This window comes from Mobula birostris, chromosome 9 (assembly GCF_030028105.1).
Source record: "Mobula birostris isolate sMobBir1 chromosome 9, sMobBir1.hap1, whole genome shotgun sequence".
Taxonomy (NCBI): Eukaryota; Metazoa; Chordata; class Chondrichthyes; order Myliobatiformes; family Myliobatidae; genus Mobula; species Mobula birostris.
Genome location: NC_092378.1, coordinates 131945736 through 131971255, shown reverse-complemented (window position 1 = coordinate 131971255; position 25520 = coordinate 131945736). Strand labels below are relative to the sequence as shown.

Sequence of the window (25520 nt, the reverse complement as noted above, 5' to 3'; positions counted from 1 at the left end):
ACTGGAACCAATGTCCTCGGGGGAGCATTTGCTACTGTTGTTCAGGAGGATTTAAACTAATGTGGCAGGGGGATGGAACAAGTGCAGAGAGACAGAGGGGTGTAAAATGAGGGTAGAAGCAAAAAGTAATAAGGTGAAAAGTAAAGTGGCAGGCTGGCAAATCCAGGGCAAAAATCAAAAAAGGTCACTTTTCAACATAATTGTATAAGGGCTAAGAGTGTTGTAAAAGCGCGCCTGAAGGCTTTGTGTGTCAATGCAAGGAGCATTCGTAACAAGATGGATGAATTGAATGTGCAGATAGTTATTAATGAATATGATATAGTTGGGATCATAGAGACATGGCTCCAGGGTGACCAAGGATGGGAGCTCAATGTTCAGGGATATTGAATATTCAGGAGGGATAGACATGAAAGAAAAGGAGGTGGGGTGGCATTGCTGGTTAGAGAGGAGATTAACGCAATAGAAAGGAGGGACATTAGCCGGGAGGATGTGGAATCGATATGGGTGGAGCTGCATAACACTAAGAGGCAGAAAACGCTGGTGGGGGTTGTGTACAGGCCACCTAACAGTAGTAGTGAGGTTGGGGATGGCATTAAACAGGAAATTAGAAATGAGTGCAATAAAGGAACAGCAGTTATAATGGGTGACTTCAATCTACATATAGATTGGGTGAACCAAATTGGTAAGGGTGCTGAGGAAGAGGATTTCTTGGAATGTATGCGGGATAGTTTTCTGAACCAACGTGTCGAGGAACCAACTAGGGAGCAGGCCATTCTGGACTGGGTATTGAGCAATGAGGAAGGGTCAGTTAGCAATCTTGTCGTGCAAGGCCCCTTGGGTAAGAGTGACCATAATATGGTGGAATTCTTTATTAAGATGGAGGGTGATATAGTTAATTCAGAAACAAAGGTTCTGAACTTAAAGAAGGGTAACTTTGAAGGTATGAGACGTGAATTAGCTAAGATAGACTGGCAAATGATACTTAAAGGGTTGACGGTGGATATGCAATGGCAAGCATTTAAAGATCGCATGGATGAACTACAACAGTTGTTCATCCCAGTTTGACAAAAGAATAAATCAGGGAAGGTAGTGCACCCGTGGCTGACAAGGGAAATTAGGGATAGTATCAATTCCAAAGAAGAAACATACAAATTAGCTAGAAAAAGCGGCACATCTGAGGACTGGGAGAAATTCAGAGTCCAGCAGAGGAGGACAAAGGGCTTAATTAGGAAAGGGAAAAAAGATTATGCAAGAAAGCTGGCAGGGAACATAAAAACTGACTGTAAAAGCTTTTATAGATATGTGAAAAGAAAAAGATTGGTTAAGACTGTAGGTCCCTTACAGTCAGAAACAGGTGAATTGATCATGGGGAACAAGGACATGGCAGACCAATTGAATAACTACTTTGGTTCTGTCTTCACTAAGGAGGACATAAATAATCTTCCAGAAATAGTAGGGGATCGAGGGTACAGTGAGATGGAGGAACTGAGGGAAATACATGTTAGTAGGGAAGTGGTGTTAGGTAAATTGAAGGGATTGAAGGCAGATAAATCCCCAGGGCCAGATGGTCTGCATCCCAGAGTGCTTAAGGAAGTAGCCCAAGAAATAGTGGATGCATTTGTGATAATTTTTCAAAACTCTTTAGATTCTGGATTAGTTCCTGAGGATTGGAGGGTGGCTAATGTAACTCCACTTTTTAAAAAAGGAGGGAAAGAGAAACTGGGGAATTATAGACCGGTAAGCCTGACATCAGTGGTGGGGAAAATGCTAGAGTCAGTTATTAAAGATGTGATAACAGTACATTTGGAAAGCGGTGAAATCATCAGACAAAGTCAGCATGGATTTATGAAAGGAAAATCATGTCTGACGAATCTCATAGAATTTTTTGAGGATGTAACTAGTAGAGTGGATAGGGGAGAACCAGTGGATGTGGTATATTTGGATTTTCAAAAGGCTTTTGACAAGTTCCCACACAGGAGATTAGTGTGCAAACTTAAAGCACACGGTATTGGGGATATGGTATTGATGTGGATAGAGAATTGGTTGACAGACAGGAAGGAAAGAGTGGGAATAAACGGGACCTTTTCAGAATGGCAGGCAGTGACTAGTGGGGTACCGCAAGGCTCAGTGCTGGGACCCCAGTTATTTACAATATATATTAATGCCTTAGGCGAGGGAATTAAATGCAGCATCTCCAAGTTTGTGGATGACACGACGCTGGGCGGCAGTGTTAGCTGTGAGGAGGATGCTAAGAGCAGGGTGACTTGGATAGGTTAGGTGAGTGGGCAGGTTCATGGCAGATGCAATTTAATGTGGATAAATGTGAGGTTATCCACTTTGGTGGCAAGAACAGGAAAACAGATTATTATCTGAATGGTGGCAAATTGGGAAAAGGGGAGGTGCAATGAGACCTGGGTGTCATTGTACACTAGTCATTGAAAGTGGGCATGCAGGTACAGCAGGCGGTGAAAAAGGCGAATGGTATGCTGGCATTCATAGCAAGTGGATTCGAGTACAGGAGCAGGGAGGTACTACTGCAGTTGCACAAGGCCTTGGTGAGACCACACGTGGAGTATTGTGTGCAGTTTTGGTCCCCTAGTCTGAGGAAAGACATTCTTGCCATAGAGGGGGTACAAAGAAGGTTCATCCGATTGATTCCTGCGATGGCAGGACTTTCATATGATGAAAGACTGGATCGACTAGGCTTATACTCTCTGGAATTTAGAAGATTGAGGGGGGATCTGATTGAAACGTATAAAATTCTAAAGGGATTGGACAGGCTAGATGTAGGAAGATTGTTCCCGATGTTGGGGAAGTCCAGAACAAGGGGTCACAGTTTGAGGATAAAGGGGAAGCCTTTTAGGACCAAGGTGAGGAAAAACTTCTTCACACAGAGAGTAGTGAATTTGTGGAATTCTCTGCCACAGGAAATAGTTGAGGCCAGTTCATTGGCTATATTTAAGAGGGAGTTAGATTTGGCCCTTGTGGCTAAAGGGATCAGGGGGTATGGAGAGAAGGCAGGTATAGGGTTCTGAGTTGGATGATTAGCCATGATCCTACTGAATGGCGGTGCAGGCTCGAAGGTCCGAATGGCCTACTCCTGCACCTATTTTCTATGTTTCTATGTTTCTGACCTATTGAATTCCTCTAGCATTTTGTGTGTGTCAGACTGTTAGATTCCACGCCAACCCTGCCCCTGGCACTCCCTCTCTGCCAGCTGTCCCACACTCCTCCCCACCCTCGCCATTCCCAACATCCTTTGCTCCCGCCAGATTTACAAACTCGCTCTCTGCTCCACGTTGACACCCTCGCTATATATATGTGCCTAAGACTTTGGCACAGTACTGCCATAAGATTTAGGAAACAAATAAATGGCAGCAAATCTCATGTACTTTGCCAAGTTAAAAGGCATGTTGACCTCAAGGTCTGAATTGTGTGTTAGTTTTGCATGCAGATTCTAGGACTTGTACTTTGGAGAGAAGTGGGATGCAGGGATTTAACTTTATGTCAGTGTGGTCCAGTGAACAGCTCTGTCATTTCTGAGTCAGTAAGTCATGGGGTTTTGTGCTCCTTGGCTTGAGCACAAAAGTAACAAGACTGATGCTCCAGAGTTCTATTGAAGGAATGCTATATGTTTGGATGGCCTATTAACCCAAAGACCTGCATGCTCACAGACATGAAAGATCCCAAGTCACCATTCAGAGCTGCAGGGCAGCCACCCGTGTGTCCTGATCAATGTTCATCCCCGTAACAGTACTGTCAAAAGCATATTATTTGATTGTTACCAGATTGTTTGCTAGAGTTGCCTGTTACTTTTACTGCATTCTAAACACGTCCTCTGTTAAGAAGCACTTCAGCTGCCAACTGCTTTAGTACACATTTATACTGTTCGGCAGCTCTGCAGGACATTTGTTTAAAATACCAATCTGATGCATGAGCAGAATTCCTTCCCTGAGCTGCAGAGGGTCTTGGTATATCAGGAGCTGTACGTGTAATGATTTTCCCACTCCTAGAAAAGCTTCAAGTGCAGGTGCCACACTTTCATACCAATGTTCAATCTGTTTGTTTGTTTTGATCAGGGGAACAAGTGTTGTCTAGGATACCAGAGCCCCTCGCCTGTGAGAAATTTTCTTTCTATCTTGATGCAGGTGGGATGTTGGGGAACTCCTCAAACCTCTGAAATGTCCATTTTGACTGTAAAGTAACACCCATTAAAAAAAAAAACACTCCACAATTCATTTTTGATTTCCCATGCACTAGGTGATGTGGAAATAATTTCCTGGTGAAATCACGTTAATTGTGAAATGTGAACTTCTGGTCAATATTGATTTCATTGTCCTTTTCTCTGCATCAGATGCATGTCAGTGATCATATAGTTCCCTTTTCCGCCCATGTTGATAGAAATTGGACAAAAATCTCCACACTACGTCTGTTGGTGAATAGTCTCACGGAACAAAAAGCACATTAGGCTAATTGTGCCTGCTTTCCTTGTTATTTATGGGACACCCTGTTGACATCAGGAGGCTCAACTGGCATTTTCAGAAGTCCATAGACTATGGAACAACTAACATTTTCTCCAGAATTCCATGGGCACCTTAATTGTGTCATCCCGAGCAACACTTCCATTATTTTAGCCATGACAGGCACTCAGGATGAGCCAGGAACCTTGGCGCAAGAGAGAAAGACCCTGCATTCAGCGAAGCATTTGCTCCCACAGTCATCAGAAACACCACATCCCACCTGGACCTTCCAGTTAACTGTATTCACAAGCTCGGATTTTCCAAACTGTCATCCATTCTGCAAGTAGAGCTTTGGCCACTTCCTCATATCCAGAATGTCCTCCCCACAGAGATCAATGATAAAGTGATTCTAAGCTTAAGGTTTACAAGGTCTTTCCAAGTAACCAGAGGAGATAGTTGTTGTGCTGCTCACCACTTCATTAGGTCATCTAGGCCCTGTATTCAGAAAGGATTGCTTTCATCTGAGCAACACAGACAAAATGCTGGAGGAACTCAGCAGGCCAGGCAGCATCTATGGAAAAGAGTACAGTCGATATTTTGGGCCGAGATGCTTCAGCAGGACTCGTCTGTTTTGATTTCAGTGAACCACAGCAGTCGGAGACTTTACTTCTGCGCCCACATGGCTTCTTCTTAATCTGGACTTTTTGTCTCAGCAAGAAAAAGTTTCATTCCTTCACGTCATCAGTCCTGATGAAGGGTCTTGGCTCAAAACGTTGACTGTTGACTCTTTTCCAAAGATGCTGCTTGGCCTAATGAGTTCCTCCAGCATTTTGTGTGTTGCTTGGATTTGTAGCATCTGCAGATTTTCTCTTGTTTGCCATTCCTTGACTGTTTCAATCGTATATGTCATGGGAACCTCAAGCTTTTGGGAAGCGCACACGGCTACTGCTGATGTTCTACACTAATGGGAGGCTTGTGTTCCTTGAGCAAGGGTTTCTACCCTCAATTTCCCTGTTAGACTATTGGCTTGCCAGATGCTGAATACAGACACAAGAGCCATTGTACATCTAGATTCAGAATGTAAACATCGAAGGTTCCCAAAGATGCCATTTTATTGTCTGTATAATTCTGGGCACCACGCAGTACAGACCAAGAATATGATGAGACGTGATCGTCTGCTGAATGGTGAAAACCTGTGACCCGAAGGGATAGAGCATGATGGAACTCGAGGGCCATGAGATGGAGCCTCCAACACCGTCTGGCCACCAGGAACAGGAGAAACAAGATGTACATCAAGGAGCTGAGCAGGCATTAGCTTCATGGAATATAATGGATTCTGGAATAGAGAGACCATTTTCATAAGGAACCTTCAAAGTAAAATCCCTCCATGGCAAACCAAGTCATCTTATTCAAGTCTTCAATCATTCACGCCTCTTTGTGCACCAATAAAAGTCAAGAGATGCATAATATGCCCTGATATTGTGTTTTCCAGGTCCACCTAGACTGTATAACTCTTCCATGATAAATTCTCTGAACTAATAACATCAGTTCTTTGATACAAATCCTCTGCCTTTTCTTAATTTGGAAACTTCTTTAAATTCCTGCCTCCTTGGAGCAGCTCTGCTCAAAGTTGGCTTCTCAGCATTATAGCTACAGCATCCAAATATAATGTGTAGAACAGGAAATTGGTCATACTAGCAAACTATGGGGAGAGAGACACATTAAATTGTTAACATTACACATTAAGGAAACCCACAAACATTTAGCCGTGAGAAATCTCTTATGAGGCTTCAGTTGAGGTTTATTTCACCAGTTGGCTATTTCTAAATTAGTGGTGCGCAAGTAATGAAGAGTCAGAGGAAGAAACACTGTGCTTGACTCTGCTTGCAACAATTTGATCTGATCAATGCAGTGTCACCCTGTCCTGCACAAGCCATCATTTCTCACCAATGTTCTTTCACTGAATCCTGTTACTTTCAATCTCCTGCAGAGGAGGAGGCTCCTAGAGAAGTGGAAATGAAATCATATATTTCATGCCAACAGGCAACCACCGTACTATCTCCCTGCATTTTATAGGAGGCTCATCACATAACAGTTGTAGAAGCAAAGCAAGTAGCTCAAGTGTCACGAGATGAATCAACAGCTCAGTGTGTCATTATCCTAAATTGGAGTCGTGACCTGTATATTGCGTGAACATAGTAGATCAGTAGAAGTGTGGTATAGGAGAGAATGGGTTGTCTGGGTGGGGTAATGGGGGTAATAACAATTTGTGTAATTAACTTTGTGTGTGTGTGTTGTTATTATTTATTATTGTGTTCTTTATCTTACTGTTTTTTTGTGCTACATCAGATCTGAAGTAACAATTACTTTGTTCTCCTTTACACTTGTGTACTGGAAGTTACATTAAACAATCTTGAATCTTGTGTGTGTGTGTGTGTGTGTGTGTGTGTGTGTGTGTCTATGTTCAGATAGGTTTATCTATGTAAGAAAAGCAGTGTTGGCGGTGTTGTGCCAATCTTGTGTATCTTGACATATCTTGTAGGATTATGAAATTTTCTGCAGCATTGCTCCATAATTTGAGGGTTTCAGTCTTTAGAAATAACCAGTCAAATGCCTCTGACCAGGTCCTTCTAACCATGGCCCTGGTTGGTCTTCTCCCAACCTCCACTGATACACAAGGCCATCCTCCTGGCATTCTCTCTTGCAGCATTCTCCTGCTCTGTGGCCACATGATGTTTGATGTTGCTGTGGAGAATTTGCATTTAAGGGCAACTATTCTTCTGTGATTGATATATACCAAAATATCAATGGATACATTCAATTCCTTGACAGGAAGTCATTCCCATTTTAGCATTTTGGGTGATCCATACTTGTCCTACTTCAGCACTATGACTTTTTTTCTGCTTTCAAATGAAGGTTAGCACTAAACTCTATCCATAGCCTTCTGACTCTGAGATAAGTGAAGTGAAGAAAATGTTTCAGAAAATGATGATTCAGGGCAAACTGTGGTGCTCACGAAATAAGACTGGCCCTTGAGAGAACATCATCTAGATGTGTCTTGAGACAAAGAGAAAGTTTACCCCAAGTTCTTTTCACTGAGACTTGGGAGATACCTAATAAAGTGGCCACTGAGTTTACTTTCCTGTGCTTAGCCTTTCTAAACCCATCAAGAACTTGTACGCCTTTGTTGAATTTTGTCATCACTTTCACTCAAATAACAACCCAGCTTTTCCAGTCTAACTTCATAACTGATATTTTTCATCTGTGGAAGATGTACTTAAGTTTTTTTTAGTTCTTCTCTGTCAATTGCATAGAATGATAATCCTTTTGAAGCAGCTGATAATCAGATCAGTGGGAGATGCGCAAGCACTCAGGGGAAAGTCACTCCACCCCATCATTTCCCTTTCTTTGTGGGAAGACATCTGGTTACCTCCTTAGCATCTGTCTGGGTAATCTGAAAGAAATCAGTTCATATAAGTGCAGTACCTTCAGCACCTGACTTTATCGTAGTTCTGTAAAATCTCATCCCATCCTTTTTTTAAAATTAGGTTTTAAATAGATGCAAGTTTATTTCATAAACAGTAAGCCAGTGAGTAATCTAACCACCAAATGCCTCTTTAGCTAATTCCTTTACAGAGTCCAATTTTATGAAATAATCTAACACTTTAAACTAATTTTTCAATATACTTTTCTTTCATCATCTCTTAGAATTATTTGACTGTGTCTTAAGTTTTTCAAACAGTATATTTGGTTCCAAGATCTTGAGATAACTGTCTCCCTCATGGATGCTTCTGGCTGCCAATTGTAAACTGTGCAGGCTGACACTAAAGCCTGTTACCAAATGGTTTATAGCCACAAACTCTACATTGTTTTATTAGCATAAGCTTAGTGCAGAATTTTAGCTATAAATGACTGTTAAGTTCCCAATTCACAATGCCAGACTCTTAGAGGAAGCAGTTATGTAGTTAAGACTACGTAATTGGCTTTTCTAATCATTGTCTGTGCCCATCGTCACCAGAAAAGATGCAAAGTGATCAAGACTGCAGTATCTGAGGGGGAAAAAAGTGGTTGCATCCTATTTCTGGGGTTCTACCATCTCTGCTCTGTGGTTCTGAGATGTGGTTGCTCTACAGAAACCACGTTGAACAGTTCAACCAGTTTTGTATCCACCCCTCCATTCATTCAAGAGCACTTTCTAGTAGAGGAGATTAACCAGTTTTGAGCCATTGAGGGAATGCTGCTCCAGTCACAACATATTCATTTACACCAAGCATTGGAATGGAAGGTTGCTGTCTTTCAAAAGAAATCTCGAATGTTCTGTGATCCAGGATTAACAATACAAGGGCTTCAAAGACGGCCTAAAATTCAGTCTGATATCATTGCAACGGGTCTCAGAACAAGACTCACTGGGAATCCTCAATCCTGGGATTAGAGGATTGTGTATGTGCATGGGTTTGAGGGAGGAATGGGGCTTGCTTTGCTTTTGCTATATTGTTGCTTGTATTCTGATTTGTTATGCTCTGTGTTGTCCTTTCAAGTAGTGTGGGCATGCTATGTTGGCAGCAGAAAGTGTGGTGAGACTTGAGGGCTGCCCCCAGCATACTCTCGGGTGTGCTGATTGCTAATGCCAACAATGCATTTCGCTGTATGTACCGAAGTACATGATAAACTTGAACCTTGAGATCAGCACACAGTCGTTCCAAACATGGTCGATGAAACTGCCATCAGCCTGTGGGTGAAGGGCACTACAGAGCTGCGGCGTCAAAGATTACACTTAGAGCTTACTTTGTCGTTAACCCAGACAGCCCTGTGCATGAGTGTTAGAAGCTCAGGCTTGTGCTTGTGACTACTGATGAGAATCAGAATGACATCTTTGCCACCAGTGGGATATCAAGTCTAGTTGCTATTCTCTCTTCAGCGTGCTGTAATAAATGGAAGAAGATAAGTGCTTTAAAACTTAGAATATAAATGAATCTTAAGTGCTTCTGAAAGTTAATTTTTATTTTACTTTTGGGATAACTTAATTCACCTGTATGTGCCTTAAGTAAAGATGTCCAAGGTACAAACAATAGTTTTAATCACATCAGTTCACATCAACAAGGGGATGCATGTTGAGGTTTAATAATCCTCGCACAGAAGCAAAAAGATGTCACTGCAGGGTATTATTTAATTATTTTGTTGTATATTGTATTCTTACCACGGATGACAGGATGAGTGTGCGCCAGCAACTGTGCCTGCTGTGACCTCCCGCAGGTTTCCTTCAGCCCGTGGTGTAATAGGATATAGCCATAACAATTTTCAAATGAGATCATTCTTATCCCATAATCTTGAGTAATTAGGAAATCTGAATCTTATAATGAGCTTGATTTGTTGCTAGCCTGATAGTAAAACAACGAACAAGTAAATGATAACTCTTGTGTGAGGCTTTTTAATTTGTATGGTATACCAGCTGGTTGTTGCCAAGGAAGCTTGCCAGTAAGGTACTAACTGTCGCCATTTTGTGACTGGGAGCAGATCATCCCAGCACCAACACAGATGTTCATTTGAAAATATAATTCTGGAAATTAGTGAAACAGTTGTCAGCTTTCAGAGTGCTGCGGTGTAGTTTGACTGTGCAGCAGAGTAACTGATAATTTTGGCTGCCACTTCTCATTGCATCACAGTGTAAAGTTTGATTTGCAATTATGCCCAGCACTTCCTGCAGGCATAATAATTTCTTAAGTCATACGATCAGATTTAATCTTCATGTTTACTAAAGTTCCTCCAGGTTACATGAACACAGCTGAATGTTTCAAGAATAACGATTTTCATGGATAATGGGTCTATTGTCCCAAAAGGATGCGATTCCACCAATGAGAGAACTATTTGGATTTCAATTTACAATAATGCTGGGAGTTCTCAGCTTTGTAGCCATGTGCTTGTACTGGTTTCCGGTTACTTTTGCTTCTGTACCTTTGTTCCCATTGATTTAAATTGATTGATGATACTTGGCTCTGCCCAGTGGCTTGTGTTCTTGCAGGGTTTTGGTGCAAGTTATCCCCAAAACTCCTAAATTTGGGGACTGCATACTGAGCAAAGCCAACTTACGGTAAGTACCTACAGCAGCACCTTAGATCAAACAGTTTCATAGATCACGTTAGCGTGGAAGCAGTAGCAAAGACTTGTACATACTCTGCAACAACAGCAGGTTGCTGTAAATGACAGAACATCCATCTCTCCATGATTGTATTTGGAATATTTTAAAATAGCTGATTCTCGACATGGTCTGTTGTATTTAGAGGGCAGGATCAGGAACTGGCAAGAGCCAAGAGAAGGAAATGAATTCCAAATACATTCCCATTTAAATTATCCTATCAGCTTCAACTCCCACACAAGCCCCTGCATTTGATGGGAACTTTGTCACCTAATAGTCATAGTCATACTTTATTGATCACGGGGGAAATTTGTTTTCGTTACAGTTGCACCATAAATAATAAATAGTAATAAAACCATAAATAGTTAAATAGTAATATCTAAATTATGCCAGGAAATAAGTCCAGGACCAGCCTATTGGCTCAGGGTGTCTGACCTCCAAGGGAGGGGTTGTAAGGTTTGATGGCCACAGGCAGGAATGACTTCCTATGACGCTCTGTGTTGCATCTCGGTGGAATGAGTCTCTGGCTGAATGTACTCCTGTGCCCAACTAGTCCATTATGTAGTGGATGGGAGACATTGTCCAAGATGGCATGCAACTTGGACAGCATCCTCTTTTCAGACACCACCGTCAGAGTTCCATCCCCACAACATCACTAGCCTTACGAATGAGTTTGTTGATTCTGTTGGTGTTTGCTACCCTCCCCGTAATCTAGGTACTTATAAAATTTGGGCTGGTGAACAACCAAAGGAGATTTGATGCAAAGAGGTATAGGCACACAATAGCAACTTCCAATAGTATTGGAAACAAAACTTCAGCAAGAAGTCAATAAAGCCTCAGAAACAGGAGTGTCTTTTTAGAATGGAGATGAGGAGGAATTTCTTTAGCCAGAAAATCTATGGAATTCTTTGCCACAGGCAGCTGTGGAGGCCAAGTCTTTTTGTATAATTAAGGCAGAGGTTGATAGATTCTTGATTGGTCAGGGCATGAAGGGACACGGGAAGAAAGCAGGAGATTGGGGCTGAGAGGAAAATTGAATCAGCCATGATCAGATGGTAGAGCAGGCTCAATGGGCCAAATGGCCTAATTCTGCTCCTATATCTTACGGTCTTATTTTAAATTTTGACTCATCAAAGGATTTCACATCTTTGGGTGAAGCTTTGCTTTTTGAAATGACCATCTTTAGAGGTTCTGAGTTGCTTCATGCTCAAGTAGGATCCCAAGGCATTAGGGTATTTCAAAATGCTCACAAATTGCTAAATGTGCCCAGCCCCTTAGATGATTTGCAATATCTCCACATTTTTTTACTATTTTGTTTTGATTCCTTCTTTATATTTTGTTATTACTTTAATTGTACCAGAGTTAAGGAAGGGGATTTCTTAATAGGACAATAAATACAAGTGTACCAGCGGGTGAGGTACTTTGTCTCCATTTGACACTTCTCTGAGTGTTTACGGAGATCCTTGCGCATAACTGAATCTTCATTTTTACAAGAATAGGTTTGTTGTACGTTTTAGTTGTGGTCAATTTACTTTCACTAACTCAGTATTTTCACTGAGAGAATCTCTAACTGTCAATGGCCAGGGGAGGAGGGTGGTGGTTGAGAGATTTTCCTGACTGTAGGGTGGGAAGCAAAATTTGGAGTATTCCTGCTTACATAGCTCCGCATAAATGCTACTAAGATTCCACAACCTTAACTCATTAGTCCACGAAAACGGCTTTGTGGTTCCCAGCTTGCTTTATTTTCTGTATATTTATATTTGTAGGGATTCTGTTCGAATTAGGCTATTCAGCTAAAGCAGAGGGGGAAGGAAGGTGTTAGCAGACATCCCACCCTGCAAAAACTCATTTCAGGGAGGTAGCACCATCAATTTGCGGGAGACTTCCGGAAGAGGTGGGATGTCTGCAATAGAGTAGCTCCTAAGCAGCTAGCCAGCAAGTTTAAATAACATTAGCTATGCTAATGAACGGATGACACCTATTAAACTCACCTCAACATGTCTTTTACAGTCTTAACCCACCATGGGCAATAGAAAAGTCACTGTTGCAAACAGTGCAGTGAGCAACACTGTCATTATTTTGACCCGTATTAGGCAGGGGTATACTTTGAGGTAGTCTGGGGTGATGTACGTTTTATCTTTTTTTTGGAACACTCTGCCATGGCGCACTGTCGCTTGTGCTCTCTCTCTCGTGGTCACTCGCGCGCTCTCAAACGCTCTCACTCGCGCGCTCCCGCTTGCTTTCGCTCTCACTCGTGCTCTCTCACTCGCTTGCTTGCTTTCGCTCTCACTGGTGGTCGCTCTTGCGCTCTCCTTTGCTTTCTCTCGCTCGCTCTCAAAAAGATCAATTTCCGTGATATTGTATATAATTTGTGGGCATCAGGGAGCCACTATTAATATGCGGGAGACTCCCGGAACTTCCGGGAAAGGTGGGATATCTGTGTTAGGGAAGGAAATCATTGCCAAGACTCAGATTTTAATGTCCACGTTGTCAAGTATTTGCAACCTAAAGGAAGTTAAATTCCACTGAAATAGTTAATTGTTTTGACAATTAAATGACAATAGAAATTGACATTTCATTTCACTTTTTTGATGTAATTTAAGTTTGTTTTTTGCCTTGGATGTGATTCTAGAACTGTTGGCGCCTATGGTTTGCTGTTTGGAGATCATTTGGGTATTCCAGTATTCTGCAGTGTCCGAGAGGATTCCGGGAGATAGAGGCTGTGTGCCGGAACCTCAAGGTGGGCAGGCTGCAAGCTGATGTTCAGATCCATTTCGTCAATTAAATCTTCCATTGTTCACTATTTAAAGTGATGAGGGAAATTGAAACATCGAGATGAATGCCGAAGCTTGGAGATCAGCAGTCTGCAGTCTCCGAAAGGGTTACGGGAGACAGGGACAACGTGGGATTCTCGTGGCGAGAAGCCTACGGGATAAGCCGCAAGCCACCTTTCGACTCCATTTCTCTGATTAAAGCTACAAGCGAGATTGAAGCATTGAATCAAGTGTGGAGGGTGAATACCTGCCTTTTGATCGCTGAGGATCGCACTGCTACGCTACCGGAGAGGGAAGACCCTGCTACTGGGCCTGGAGAGTGTTCCCCAGGTTTTCTACGTTTTTGATGTGGACTTGGACTTTTTCAATCGTATAGTTTTTTCTATATTCAGTATTTTTCACTGATCCTGTGTTTTGTGCGGGAAGGGGGATTTTGGGGTTGATGTGCTTGTTCCATTGTTCATTTTTTTGTGTGGGGAGGGAGAATTTCTGGAGGTAGATGATGGTGCTACCTTTCTTTTCTTTCTCGGTTTCGTGGCTACCTGTAGCAGACGAATTTCAAGTTGTATACTTTGATAACAATGAACCTTTGAACCTTTTTTTGTTCTGCTCTTTCTTCACTAAAGTGCAAGCCAGCCACTATCTAGTGAAACACTAAAGAAAGGTGCAGGTGAACAACATGATTGCTGGGTTGTAAAGTTCCTTCTCTCTCTCCTGTCAGTCAAGCCCTCCTAACCCCTACCACCTTTGTAGCTGTCAGCAACACGGGATTCCTTCAGGGCTGCCTTTGATACAATTGAGTTTGGGAAAATAAGATGACCACACTGCTGTTTTAGGGAACACACATAAAAGTTGCTGGTGAACGCAGCAGGCCAGGCAGCATCTATAGGAAGATGTACAGTCGACGTTTCAGGCCGAGACCCTTCGTCAGGACTAACTGAAACAAGAGCTAGTAAGAGATTTGAAAGTGGGAGGGGGAGGGGGAGATCCAAAATGATAGGAGAAGACAGGAGGGGGAGGGATGGAGCCAAGAGCTGGACAGATGATCGGCAAAAAGGATATGAGAGGATCATGGGACAGGAGGTCCGGGGAGAAAGAAAGGGGGAGGGGTGAAGCCCAGAGAGAGAAAAAGGAGAGAGAGAGAGAAAAAGAATATATATAAATAAATAAAGTCCAGTTCTTAGCTCCATCCCTCCCCCTCCTGTCTTCTCCTATCATTTTGGATCTCCCCCTCCCCCTCCCCCTCCCACTTTCAAATCTCTTACTAGCTCTTCTTTCAGTTAGTCCTGACGAAGGGTCTCGGCCTGAAACGCCAACTGTACCTCTTCCTAGAGATGCTACTTGGCCTGCTGCGTTCACCAGCGACTTTTATATGTGTTGCTTGAAATTCCAGCATCTGCAAATTTCCTTGTGTTTGCTGTTTTAGGGAGCAGCAATGCCTGAAAATGACCTTAATACTGGGTTAGTTTATTTGTTAGCCAACCTAACAGCTACATAGTAGAGCACTTTAGATACGTAAATAAGGTAGGGGATCTTTTTTAACACCTTCCCCATGAATTCTAATAGAGAAGATTTTGGCTATCAGTGAGGAAGCAACTAGTACAGGGGAGCTTGGTATATATGTTGGCTGCCTATTCATTAGAGCTTCTCTACTGTTGTTCGGAACCAGTTTCTTCCCTCAATGTACTAACCATTGCTTCATTCTAGAACAATACATCTAAATATTTAATTCCCACTCTTTTGACATAGCTGGAATATAATTGCTGAATATAAAATAGGGCTGTTGGTGTGTAAAAAAGAAAAATAGTTGCAAAAAAAAGAAGGGATTTGAAAGGTCTAAGAAGCCTGCCCCTTTCTTTCTCTCCCATGCTCTCTCCACATTGTCCTGAGACGTTGCTGAAAAATATCATTTGAACTTGCAATCATTTTGTCGTTCGTTTAATCATATTACTGTTTGACTCTTGCTATATTTTCCTATTACTGACCACAGTCTGTCATCTTACTCACCCATAAGGTTATTGTTTATTCATCTTCTTGAACTCATTTCCGTCATGTCAGAAGAATCATTAATCCGATGACTCCAGTTTTAAGTAAGACCCTGCATCATATCATTACAATGGTGCTATCTGCAAATCTTGCTATTTCTTATCATCAGTTTGGTTTTCTACTTGCCTGGAAGCTCTTTTGTAATTGCAATTCTTTGTTCAACTTTACTAACTCAGCCTTCTGACAATAATTTGACTAACTTGGTCAACAACACGGCAGTTGCTCATTTCCTATGTTGTTAACATTTCGGCTAGTACCAGACAGTCATTTTTAATTGCTGTCAACATCTTGTATTAGGATGCTAAATGTTTACATGTTGGTGTTATACGGTCATGAGTGAAACACTGCACAACTGTGCTCTACTTAAGTAGTTGTCTTCGGGGACTCTGGTCTTCAAACCATTAGTTCTTCCAGGATAAGAGGCACTAGGCAGTAAATATGATACAAATCACTCTAGCTGACATTTAAACTGTTACCGGATTGAAGTAACAAGGCAGTAAAGGAAAAAGTCTACTAAATCTGTCATTCTTATGCTCAACACCCAGTCTTGGGAGTGTTTGATAAAAGCTTGTGACCTTCCAATGTCTGGTATTCATATACAAAGTAATATACTGAACCAATTTCAGAATGCACACATTTTCTTAAATGTTAAATTTGATTTAAGGGTGCAAAATGTCATTGTTATCATCCTCAAATACCTGCTCTTTCAAATCACAACATAATAAGTAATATCAGCAGGGATCCCAGGGAAAGAAAATGCTAGTTTGTCACCACTTTTTGAAGAAATGCATTGCTAATTACAGTTGATCAGTGCATGTCTATTCAAGATTATACAGGCACACACAGGCAAACCATTAATTCACTCATTCCTTTCTGTGGGCTGCTTTCTTTTACCTTGTGCTTCCACATTGACGCCACTCTTTTGTATTATTTTTACATGAAGTATAGACCTTATTCCCAGCCCAGCATTTATTGCACGTCATTAATCACCATTGAGGGGATAATGGTAACTTTAACTCACGAATTGCTGCAATCTGTCTGGTGAAGGTGTTCCCATAGTTTTGTTTGGATTGGGATTGACGAGGCTTTTCCCAGGTAACCATGACGTGCAGTACTGTACAAAGGTTTTGGGCACATCTACACACACGTATATATCGCTAGGATGCCTAAGACTTTTGCGTAGTACTGTACTTGACAATGTGGAGCGGAGAGCGAGTTTGTCAATCTGCCGGGAGCAAAGGATGTTAAAAATGGGAAGGATGGAGAGCCACATGAGGGATGAAGGACAGGTGGCAGTGAAGGATTGCCAGGGGTGGGGGATAGTCGTGAAGGTGCAGGCACACCCAGACCTGAGACACTAGACAAGGCCATTTGATTCCAATTGCTGGTGCTTCCCACTCCCTTCTGCTTTTCCCAACCATGATTCCCCTCTCCCTGCCCCTTCCTACTCTCAGTCCTCAGTAGAGACCCATATCAGAATCAGATTTATCATATTCATGTGTCATGAAATTTATTTTTGTAGCAGTACAATGAAATACATAAAATTACTGTAGAACTGTGCAAATGTCTTAGACACCATAGCTATATATGTGCCTAAGACTTCTGCACAATACTGTGTGAGTCTGAATGAAAGACAGTGACTTGGGGCTGTTCCCCAGAGCACTGAATCATTTATACTGCTAAAATACCCCAAGAGAATAGAGATTAGTTTGTACCCGAATTAAGTGAAGAGATTTAAATGAAAAGTTAATGACATGGTACTCTGGTCTAACAGCCCCTGTGGATGTGTTGCATGTAATCACATGTCGTTACCTTTCCATTTAAACCAACACAAAAATTGGCAGAGTTGTAGGTAGCAAAGAAGGTTGTCTCAGGATACAAAGGGATAGATCAGCTGGAAAGTTGTGAGATGGAATCTAATCTGGACAAGTGGGAGAGAATGTATTTTGAGAAATCAAATTGTGATAAGACATGCTGGGTCAATGGCAGAGTCCTTGAGAGCACTGATGTATAGAGAGTTATTGAGGTGCAACTTTGTAACCTCAAGAAATTCCTACTTTGGTCAATAGGATACTGAAAAAAGCATTTGGTATGCTTGCCTTTAAAGACTAATGCATTGAGTTGTGTAGTCTCATTACCGTTTCTCAAAGCATTGTTTAGACTGCATTTAGAATAATGTGTACTGTTCTAGTTGCCACACTACATAAAGGATGTGGTGGCAGTAGAGAGTGCAGAAGTACTTAATCAGGATGTTGCCCGGGTGGGGGGGTTGCTGTAATTATAAAGAGGGATTGGATAAGCGGAGTTTATTCTCATTGGATTATAGAAGCATATAATTATGAGAGGCATAGATAAGATACATAAATACTCAGAATCATATTCCTAGGACAAGGGGAGTCTAGAACTAGAGGGCTGAGGTTTAATGTGAAAAATGAGAAATTCAGGCCATAAGATAGAAGAGCAGAATTAGGCCATTTGGCCCATCAAGTCTGCTTCACCTTTTCATCATGGCTGATCCATTTTCCCTCTCATCCCCAATTTCCTGCCTTCTTCCTGTGTCCCTGACTAATGAAGAACCTATCAACCTCTGCCTTAAATATACCCAATGACCTGGCCTCCACAGCCACCTGTTGGAATGAATTCCACAGATTCACCACTCTCTGACTCAAAAAAAATTCCCCTCATCTCCATTCTAAATGGACATCCCCCTATTCTGAGGCTATGTCCTCAGGTCTTAGACTCCCCCACCACAGGAAATAACCCCTCCACATCCACTGTATTGAGGCTTCCCGAAGTTCAATGTCTCAATGAGATCCTCCTTCACTCTTCTGAATTTAAAGAGATCTGAATTTTAAAAAGATCTAATGAATAAGTTTTTCTACACAGAGGGTGGTAAATATCTGGAATGAGCTTCCAGAGGAAGTAGTGGAGGCAGATATAATTCCAACGTTTAAAATACTTTTAGACGGATTTTGGATAGGAAAGGTGTAGGACAATATGGGCCTTCACATGGACAGATAGGATTAGCATAGAAGGCTATCATGATCGGCATGGATGAGGTGGGTTGAAAGTGCCTTTTTCTGTGCTGTGTGATTCTAATGGGGGTTAGCAGCTGCTCTGCATCCATTGGACAGGAGCCTCGCTCATTAAGCATGAAAAAACTGGACTCATGGAAAAATTTCCATACCACCAGTCAGTCAGGACCACAAAGAAGGACTGACAGACTTTGCACTTCCTTTGTCTTTAAAAAGATCTGCAACGTGCTGCTGGAGAAGGCGGTAGAATGAGATACAATCACTATGTTTTCGAGATATTGAAATAGACACCTTGAAAGGTCAGGCATTGTGCAAGCAAATTTAATTAGGGATATTTGGGAAAAATGGTCAGCAAGGATTTGCTGGCCCATTTCTGTGCTTCACGACACCAAGTAAAAAAAGGATCCATAGCTGGCAATCATTAACCTTGTGACTTAGACAATATTTATTGACTTCCCTAAATCGGGTTATCTAGTTACTGTCAAATTGCTGTTTTTTGGGGAGCTTGCTCTGCTGAAATTGCCACATTTCCAGTATGAAATTAATGACTATACCTGTAAGTTTGAAAAATTAGATGGTGGAAGTCAGCACAATTATTTAGTGCAATGAAGCCTATCCTTAATTCTTCCATTCATAGTTTATATAAAAGACTTATTTAATATCTTTATTTCCTTCCACAGAACTAGCCTCATTACAACTTGAGCACCAGATGTAGAGAAACAAATCGGTAAACCCAAGTGATCTCACCAACAGTTACTGTAGAAATAGCGAATTCTTGCCAAATTAGCTAATATTCTCTCCTCCACAGTTAGTTAAGGTGTAATGTAGCTGAGGTCTGTAATGAGGTGATGATCTTAATGCCTTAGTATAATGCAGTTCTCATTGTTGAAGACTGAGAAGGAACATGTTATGATGGATGGATAAATGAACTCCTGTGTGTGGCTGGCATGCAGAAAATGGGAGGAAGTCACACAGCTAGGTGAATACACTGAAGTAATCGGAACTAGTGAATTGCTTAATGTTACTGAGTATATTCCCTGCTGGTGCACGCATGGGGAAGGATGGAGTTGTCTCAGGGTGCTTATCCTTCTGAAAACAACATAGTACCTGAAAGCATTCTGTGCATTTGGGAGTGGAAATGAATCCTTCTCCATTTAAATAAAAAAAACTTGAAGTTTGGGCTGCATTTTGCATGTTGCTGGAATTACGGAGTAGCTTAAAAATATGGGGACGTATTGACAGCATTCGAAAATGGACTTGGTGATTACAACGTACGATTGACCTGCATTGCTCAATTGTAGTATAGCTAGGGTGTCAACATCATGATCTCCCTTGACATGATTGGGAATGCAGCTAGCACCAGTGGAAAGTGATTGTAGCCATCAGCTGGGAGGGGTGGGGTTGGGAGCAATGTCATTGGTTAGTACCATTTAAAGCTGAATCCTAGCTGGCACCTTGTAAGGAACACTGGAGGCAGACGTGACCTCGTGCAGAGAGCCCCTTTCTTCTTCTTCTTCTTCTCCTCTTTCCCCTCCTCCCCCTCCTCCCCCTCCTCCCCCTCCTCCCCCTCCTCCCCCTCCTCCCCCTCCTCCCCCTCCTCCCCCTCCTCCCCCTCCTCCCCCTCCTCCCCCTCCTCCCCCTCTTCCCCCTCCTCCCCTCCTCCTCTCCTCCCCCGTCTGTTCTTTGCTCGGTCTCCAAGTCATAATGCATAAAAATTCTTTTATCTCCCTCATTACTCCTTGTGGACTTCTGCGATTTGCAAGTTCCAAAGTCAAAGAGTATAATAATAGCAACTTGACTGTAAGTAGTTAAGATCCCTTACGAAGAGTATATTATTATGTAGTGCCACTGGAATTCTTCCTGTTACTTGTGCCTGACCTCCAAAGTATCAGCAGTGGCATTAAGTAAAGTGCATTCCAATTAATGTCAAGACTCTGTTGTCATAATACTTCCCCTGCTTGCACGTTCACCTAATACTATCTGAAATGATTTTCCACTATAGATATATGAGTGCATCCAGATCCATTTTATCAATACTCAGATTCCTCATAATACCCTAAAGAACAACTTGAGTCTAACTTCTCAGCAGTTATTTTGATGGAAGCAGCAGTAAATTCCTTGATTATTTTTCTAACCTGTGTTCACTTTATTTAAATGAATGCTCCTCAGGGCAAAATTTATTGATAATATTTAGGCACTAACCCCAGTATAACATGGTGGGAGATTTGTACCCTTAAATAATCTAGTTGACAGTTTCATAATCTCTCCTTTGTATTTGGATGAAAATAATGGGTTTCCCAAAACAAGAAATCGAATTTGCAACTGAAGCCACTCTCATCCATTGTTGTCTGTATATCTTGCCCACGCTTTCTGCTGGACACTGGGAGCTGAGGTGAGCAATGAAGAACAGAACAGCCACAATGAAGGGAAAGTTAACAGCAACTTGATTGTCATTACTTTTTAAGCATCTGTGATTTTCGAGGCAGCATTTCCAGAGGGAACGTTGGACAAGACAGTTCAACAAGGCTAAACCTACACTGTGCACAAGAAAATAGGAATAGACTACTCAACTCTTCAGGCCTATTGTACTATTTAATATGGGCATGGCTGATCTTTGGTGACCTCAGTTCCAACTCTGTTATTTCTCCATGACACTCAACTCCTCAATTAAAAAAAATCTATTTCCATCTAAATGATCTGGCTTCCACCACCAGAGGGGTAGAGAATTCTAGAGATTCACTGCTGTCTGAGAGAATTCAAAATTCCTGGAATACAGAAGTGCAAGACTAGTTTCATCTTTTTGCAGAGTGATCCTTTGGCGTTAAATAAGTCAACGGCACAATCATTCTTGGATTTAAACTGTCAAACTGCTGGCATTTACAGCAGGGGCTGCAAGTATCAAGTAATTGAATGCAATCTCATAATTGAATACAACATGGTTACATTTCACTTTAAGGTGACTGAATCAACAAGATATTTGATAACATCATTGGGCTATACACCGGCAGCTTAATTTTTTAAGCCCTTTCAAAGTTGGTGAAGTTGAAGAATGAGTTCCTGTGAAATGTAACCATGTTGTATTCTTCACAGTTGGTTGGATGGTCTAGTCTACAATTTTTAAATTGATTAGGTTCTTTGCAAATATTATGCAACTTAATATGAAAGATGTTAAGCAGTCCAGGGAGATTAATGACCAAAGGAGAAGCAGAGAACTAGTGTGTCTTACCACAAGCCTGAACTGCTGAAATCTTGTGTTTTAATTTTGGCTTTTGATTGTAAGTTGTGTTTCTATTGCAAATTTCATCTGGTTAATTGTAGTTTTTAGGCCTCATATTTTTCCTGGGTAGTCTTCAGCCTAATGGTATATGCACTGAATTCTCCAATTTCAAGTAACCTTTGCCTCTGGTGGTTTCCTCCCTTATTTTCTGATCTTGACCCCAGTTCTCCCATTTTTGTTTCATTTCTCATATCCCTGCTGTCCTGTTTTCATTCACCCATTTCCAACTCAATTACTGCTCCGGCTCACTGCCCCACCTCCTGCCCTCTTCCCTTTCTAGTTCTGGTTTCATCTGCCCTTCCCTCTTCCCCCATTGGTTTGCGTCATTACCTTCCTTATCAGATTCCAGCACTGGTAGCCTTTGAGTTCCTGCTTATCACCTTCCTAGCTATCTCTACCTTCACCCTTACTTATCCTGACCCCCCCCCCCACCCCCAGCTTCCACCAAGCTCCATCTGATTTTATTTTTGTCTGCTTCTATCTACCATCACCTGTTTCTCTGTCCCAGCTGACCCATCCCCTCTCTAGCTCAACACTCTAACACATGAGCCATTAGAAATATTTCCGCTTTAAAAAAGGAAATCACGCAGACAGAAAACATCATAATTGAGTAGCTGCTACTGGGTACTGCGGGGTGAAATAGGTTGCTATCATGGAACATGTAGAAATAATTAAAATGTGTCACAATACTTCATGTACTGGTGTTTTAAAAAAAGTGATGATGGATGGACCTACTCAACTTTTGTGGCAAATAGACCAACTGGATTAAGGAAAGAGTAATACTAAAGGGTTGGGCATTTATGTCTGCCCTTCTCAAATCTTCGGATGGAAATTAAGTCCTTAGACTTGGAGGGGAATAAAGTGTGTCATAGGGACCCTGGTTCAATCTTTACTTCCAGTGCTGCCTGTTGGAGTTTGCATGTTCTTCCCATGATGACATTGATTCCAGATGACCTATGAGTCTGTTGAGGTCCTCTGCTGTATCTGGTGCCCCCGGTGTGGCCTCCTGTATATTGATGGGACCCGACGTAGATTAGAAGATTGCTTTGCCAAGTACGTATGCCATGTCCGCCTGAAAAATAAATGGAATATCCCAGAAGCCACCCATTCCAATTCTACTTCCCATACCCATTCCAATTCTACTTCCTATACCCATTCTGACATTTCAGTCCATAGCCTCCTTTACTGCCGTGATGAGGGTTGGAGGAGCAACACTTTATTCTCTGTCTTGGTAGCTTCCAACCTGATGGCATGAACATCCATTTCTTGAACTTAGGATAATTGCCTCCCTCTTCACCATTCCCCAGTTCCCGTTTCCCTCTCTCACCTTGTCTCCGTACCAGCCCATCATCTCCCTCTAGTGCTCTTCCCCCTTCCCTTTCTTCCATGGTCTTCCACTGACTCCTATCAGATTCCCCCCTCTCCAGCCCTTTACCTCTTTCACCATCAACATCCCAGCTCTTTACTTCACCCCTCCCCCCTGTCCCGGTTTCATCCATCACCTGCCACCTTGTGCTTCTTCCTCCCCTCCCCTACCCCCACACCTTCTTGCTGTAGCTTCTCATCTTTTTTCCCAGTCCCGATGAAGGGTCATGGCCCAAAGCGTTGACTGTTTAGTCTCTTCCATAGATGCTGCCTGAATTGCTGAGTTCCTCCAGCATTTTGTGTGTGTTGCATGAATGTGGGTTTAATGGTCTGCCTGCATCATGATTCTATGACCTCCAGTTAACTATGGCTTGTCTAAGGATCCAAACAATTGTAAAATTACTTTACCAGAACAAAAAAATGACTTGTTGCTTTGCATTTCCAAAATAAAAATATGAATATTTTCTTGGATTTTCTTTTGTTTTTACTGTGGCTAAAAATTACGAGTGTTATTCATTGAGATTTAGATGAAACATTCAAATGACATGACATAAGCATTGTGGACAGTAGCTAGCAAGTGTAATCAAGGCAGGGTGATGGAGAAATGAACACTGCTAAGTGAGGCATTCTACCAACTTTTAAATTCCTGCCTGTCAAAATGGTAATGATTTTGGACAAAGTCCAGAACATTGCTGGGTCTGGCTGGTAAAGGTTTGTATGTTTTGATCCTTTTGTTGATCATCACCTCTATCCCCACCTCCCCATCCTCCACTACCTCCTAAAAACCGATCCCTTGATCTCGTCTCCAGCCATTCAATACCTTTTCACTGGTCACCTGAATTGTCTATTCCCACTTGCCTTGCCAGTAGACACCTTGTTACTTGATTGGATGATTCTTCCTGGAGTATTTTTATAAAAAGCACACTGAAATTCAGAACCGAGACCCTTCGTCAGGACTCGGCCTGAAACGTCGACTGCACCTCTTCCTAGAGATGCTGCCTGGCCTGCTGCGTTCACCAGCAACTTTTATGTGTGTTGCTTGAATTTTCAGCATCTGCAGAATTCCTGTTGTTTGAAATTCAGAACCACCTGTTTGACTTTGAGACATGAGCCCTTCAGCCTAACAGCCATATGGACTAAGTTGCCTACCTGAGCTCGTCCCAATTGACTACATTTGACCCAATATCTCTCTAAATTTTTCCCATTCATTCTAACCCTAACCTGCCCATATGTTTGAAACATTCTAATTGAACCTGCCTTCTGACAGCTTGTTCCACAGACCTATCACCCTCTTTGTTGTAGAAGTGTACTGAAGAGGTTGCTAGAGTAGAGTCATAGAACAAACACTACAGCCCAGAAACAGGCCCTTCAGCCCATCTAGTCCATGCCAAACTATTAATATACTTGGATCATGGCCCTCCATATCCCTCCCATCCATGTGCCTATCCACATTTCTCCTAAGGATGGAAATCAAACCTGCTCGCTCCACACTCTCATCATCCTCTGAGTGAAGAAGTTACCTGTCATGTTCCCCTTAAACATTTCAGCTTTCACCCTTAACTCGTGACCTCTAGTGAGCTCTCACCCAACTTCAGTGGGAAAAAGCCTGTTTGGGTCTACCCTATCTATACTTTTCATAGAGATTCCATCAAATAACCTTGCACTGTGCCAGCATAAAATTGATACCCTTATTTTTCAATCTGGCCATTCCAAACAAAGAACATTTTCATGGAGATACTGAGGGGTGACTTTCAGTTTCAGTGTTGGCATAGAGGGAGCATTCCATGCCTTTGAAAATGGTGCAGTATATACAGAAAGGGCAGCTGATTTGTGAGCATGTCTCACCAAAGGAGCATTTCATCATTGTTATCTCCATTAAAGTATGACAATCAATATACTGGTGCATAATTTTGATATGTTTACAGTGATTGCGTTACTGGTCTAGTACTACAGAGGCCTGAAGTAGTGATTTCAATTCTCACCTTCCCAGCTGGGTAATTTAAATTCAGTTAAATAAATATACTAATTAAATTAATCAGGAATACAATGCTAGTATCAGTGACCATGAAACCGCAGAATTCACTTAAAGACCCATCTGTTTCATTAGTATCTTAAGGGAAGAAAATCTGTCGTCCTTACCAGTTTTGGCCTATATAGTTATTGCTCCATATCTGTAACAATGTGATTAACTCTTAAATGTCCTCTGAAATTGCCTAACATGTTACTCAGTTGTACTCACCATCTTCCTAAATAGAATTAGAGATGGAATAAATGATGGTTTATCTAATGACACACACACAGAGAAAAATATTCTGCTATATTGAAATTAAAAGGTTTATAATGAAAATTGGCTATTATGAATGTTATTTTTGCATTAGAGGATGTGGATGATGTCATTCAAACTAGTCAGTAAATGTAAATCGTTTATCC

The 25520-nt window shown here is 41.8% G+C and overlaps 1 protein-coding gene across 5 annotated transcripts in view; it reads left to right on the top strand.

Annotated features, from left to right (window-relative positions):
• Positions 1-25520, top strand: part of cpped1 (calcineurin-like phosphoesterase domain containing 1) — a 302901-nt gene that overhangs the window by 116813 nt on the left and 160568 nt on the right. The window lies entirely within an intron of this gene.